The sequence below is a fragment of the Hippocampus comes genome, unplaced genomic scaffold, assembly GCF_001891065.2.
Source record: "Hippocampus comes isolate QL1 unplaced genomic scaffold, H_comes_QL1_v1.1 scaffold202, whole genome shotgun sequence".
In the NCBI taxonomy this organism is placed as follows: domain Eukaryota; kingdom Metazoa; phylum Chordata; class Actinopteri; order Syngnathiformes; family Syngnathidae; genus Hippocampus; species Hippocampus comes.
The window spans coordinates 1018431-1022439 of record NW_017805829.1 but is presented as its reverse complement, the minus strand read 5'-3'; the positions used below and the strand labels follow the sequence as shown (position 1 = coordinate 1022439).

Sequence of the window (4009 nt, the reverse complement as noted above, 5' to 3'; positions counted from 1 at the left end):
TTACATTCAAAGGCCATCTCATCATCATTCGCATAATATGAACATAAACACGCTATGTACACACTGTTCACTGTAAAGCAAAAAAACCAAAACAAACTCCTTTAGTTGTTCATTAGCATGCTAATGAAAGTAGCTTTTAATGTCGAGGGTTTCATTTTTTTTTTTTTTTTAATCCTCGGGGCGCTTCAATCCATCTGCTCAGTCTGGGTTTTTAAACACAACATATGCCAGCATGGGGAAGACATTTTCCATCCTTCCCGTTTTCCCCCGATGCATTTCGACTTTGGGGATTTCTGTGCAGTGGCACGTTGCTTGCGAAAAGGCAGCATGCTATTTGATCTCAAGGCGTTTCCTTCAACGCTGCCTTTTAATGCCGGGTTCCATCTGCTTTTGAGAGAAGAAAACATGATGGTTCCTCATGGACCCATTGAGTTTATACTCCTACTTGTCCTGCGTCAGATCCAATGCGTAGACTCGGGGAGATGAGTGCCTGTGTGCATATACATCCTATAGAGACATAAATACTCGTAAATGCTAATCAATTGGATGTTTACTGCACACCAGTGGCTGCAAAGCATCATTCCCAGTCTCCTTTCATGTTTCAGTAATGAAACTGAAACCTTTTACCACCGGGTGTCTGCTCATCCTTTATCAGAGCTTGAAATCTATTTCATAAAATGGAGGTCTTACCTATCCTTCAAAATCACACTTGATCCTTAAATCCGCATCAGGTGTTTGTTTTTGGGTTAAGAGGGAGTGGGGCGGGGGGAGCATCAGAATACACATCATGTCGTTTTTGTCAGTTTGATGAAAAAAGAATACAAGCCGGAGTTGTTATGCTACGATTTTTGTGTGTTAACAGTGCCCCTAACTTGCCATTCGAACAGCTGAATGGGCGTAGCTGGAATAGACCTTAATTATTATTATAATTTTTTTTAATACTGCCTAGTAACAAGTTTCTGATTTAAACTAAGTACGACTTAATCAAGGTCGGCTCAGTGACCTAGTGGTTAGCGCATCAACCTCACAGTGCAGAGGTCGCAGGTTCGATCTCAGCTCCAGCCTTCCTGTGTGGAGTTTGCATGTTCTCCCTGTGCCCGTGTGGGTTTTCTCCGGGTACTCCGGTTTCCTCCCACATTCCAAAAACATGCATGGCAGTTTATAGTCTTGTCCCTGGGTGTGAGTGTGAGCGCGGATGGTTGTTCGTCTGTGTGTGTGCCCTGCGATTGGCTGGCACCCGGTTCAGGGTGTCCCCCGCCTACTGCCCGAAGACGGCTGGGAGAGGCTCCAGCACCCCCCGCGACCCTTGTGAGGATAAGCAGATCGGAAAATGGATAGATGGATGAACGTCTTAATAACCCCCGTGCAATACAGGTACACTTCATGTACACCTGACATGCGTTGTGTTTTAAAAACGAATGCATGCCACAGGTTTAAAACCCATGCATGGCATGCATTCGTTTTTGCAACACAACGCATGCAGGTGTACATGGAGTGTACCTGCATGGCATGAGGGATTTATTAAATTAATAGTGTGTAGGTACTGATATGTCTCGGAGCGTTTGAGACGCTCGTTGCCTCACGTCTGAAGCAAGAGAGTACGGAAAGTTGTTAAATATGTAAGTGTACCTTATCGCTGGCCTCTTTTGTTGTTATCCTCCTACCCCGCTACATTAGCCGGAAGAGGGCTTGTTAAAGTCTGTAACTGTCATGGAAAGTGGACTCGGGACAGTTTCCATGGAAACAAAACGCCAGTTTTGCTATACCGGAAGTCGCGCCCATATATCACGGAAAGACTCACGGGGGCCTAGGAATAAGGTGCATAGGTTAGATTACATCTCAAGATTGTGCTTCCTTCCTCCTCCAGAAAGGAGACATCATCCACATTATCGATAAGCCTCCCGTGGGCACATGGACAGGAAAACTCCACCACAAGGTGGGCTCCTTTAAGTTCATATACATCAATCTCCTGCCCGACGAGAGCCCCCCTGTCAGGCGAAGACGTTGTGACAGCAAGACCAACAGAAACAAGTCCAAACCATCCACCCTGGAGGAGGTGCTGGACTGCATTGGGCTGATGGTGCGATCTCTTCTAACTACTTTTGCTTTTATGATTCATGGTTCCATACCTGTCAACTTGTACGTTTTCCCCGTATTTTATACGTTTTTTTATCATGTCAAATCATGCACGGCGTATTACAACTTTTATACGGGAAAAAAAAAAAATTGTGAACCGATCTCACAAAGACCATTTTGGCTCAAATCCAGATCGTCTCACCTGCTGGTAGCCAACCACAATGCCGTCGTCGATTGCTCCTATTGTTACGGCAAACCAGCAAAAGTAATCCCCAATCGTATATTTTTTATCCATCGCTGCGTACTTTAGGATTGATAAAGCATGATGTGCGCATGCGCGGTAAATGTTGTAAGGGTTTTTGTTGCTTTGTAAGGGGAATCGTAATCATTTATAAGGGCAGCTATTATCCAGGGTTGACAGGTATGTGGTTCAATCGATAGGCCTACTAATAGAACACAATCACTAGCCACAAGCTACTTGTTCACAAATGACCTCCATCCCTTTCCAGGAGTTGTCTTCCTTGCTGTCCATGCATGGATTTCAGAACCTGGAAGACTTCACGGGTTTGAGGGAGTCTCATCTCAATGAACTGAACATCACTGACCCGGATCAACGCGCCAAGATCCTGAGCGTTGCCGACCTGCTCCGAGACCGTAGGTTTTAGTGATCCTCCTTAATGTCTCTCTCTTCAACTCGTTTAACCAAAATTAAAAGGAGACTTTTGCACATTTTTCACAATCTGAATCAGTAGCTTTACGACATCTATCATCATTATTAAATCAGTTAAAATTCACAAATGATAGAGTTGGAGCACACTTGATAGTCATTTCTCCTTCCCACTCTTGTTCAAATCACCGCATTTTGAGGGTCATGCCTGTGCACAAAGCAATGGCGTTGCGACAAAGGCAGCAGCTATACTCAATATTGCCGACTTCATCCTCATACTTAGCCACTTCTCTGACCCCCCTCGCAACTATTTTTCCAAAAAGCCACGGGCAGCAAATTCAGCGCCTATTCAGGATGTTATTGATGACTCCGAGACTCCCTCCAAAGCAGGAGATGTCTACTGACTGCAAATGAATGACGTGCTTTCACAAAGCCACTAATGGCTAATTTAATGATTTTGAAGCCTCATTTTATTTCCTTGGCAATTCTTCTCTTCTCTCTGGTGTGTGAAGCTTTACATGACAAATTAGTTTTCATTTGACAAGGATTGTAAAGGTATTAGAAGTCAATTTTCCATCATATCTTTAGAAAGTCTGCGCTGTCAGTCAGAAAGTCATCTCGTAGTCCCTCTGACACAGGAAGTGTGCTTGTCGGGAATCTGTTATGCTACCATCCCACTTCTTTGCCTCAGCCATGTAACGACAAATTTTTTACTGCTCTCTTATGCAGCTTTACACTCACTCTCATGTTCAATCTTTTGTAAGACATCTTGACATTCGAGCTCATCTCGCTTGCACACACGTTTTCATTTCCTCCGCACTCAGTCTGCGGTAGCTGTGAAATGAAATGAATTGCAGCAACTCTTTGCTACCCCCTAAAAAAAAAAAAAAAAAAAAAAAGCTGCAAAGATTGATCAAATCCAGCATGTTGTAATATTGCCAGAAAAAAGTCACAATGTTCCCAGAACAGTTTACAACACATTAAAGAACAAATCTCGAACAAGGTAAAATGTTATATTATCAAAATAGACTTGCAAAGTTACCAGAAAAGTCTTAATGTCCTCATATTACTGGAAAAATGTGAAAAAGTTACAATGATAAAGTCGTAATATTAGAACAAAAAAGTTTTAACAATGCAGTTAAACAGTTGGAGAAAAAAAAGCTTTTTTATGTGCCACTAATTAATCGTTACTTTTCTTTTTAAGAACACACACACACACACACACACACACACACACACACACACACACACACACACACACACACA

General features: G+C 42.9%; 1 long non-coding RNA gene across 1 annotated transcript; it reads left to right on the top strand.

The window, feature by feature from the left end:
- The first annotated feature begins 1551 nt into the window (after positions 1–1551).
- LOC109526240 (uncharacterized) lies at positions 1552–3869 on the top strand. The gene is made up of 2 exons (XR_002170291.1): positions 1552–2080; positions 2586–3869. It is a non-coding gene; the product is annotated as an uncharacterized LOC109526240 (long non-coding RNA).
- The last annotated feature ends 140 nt before the right edge of the window (positions 3870–4009 follow it).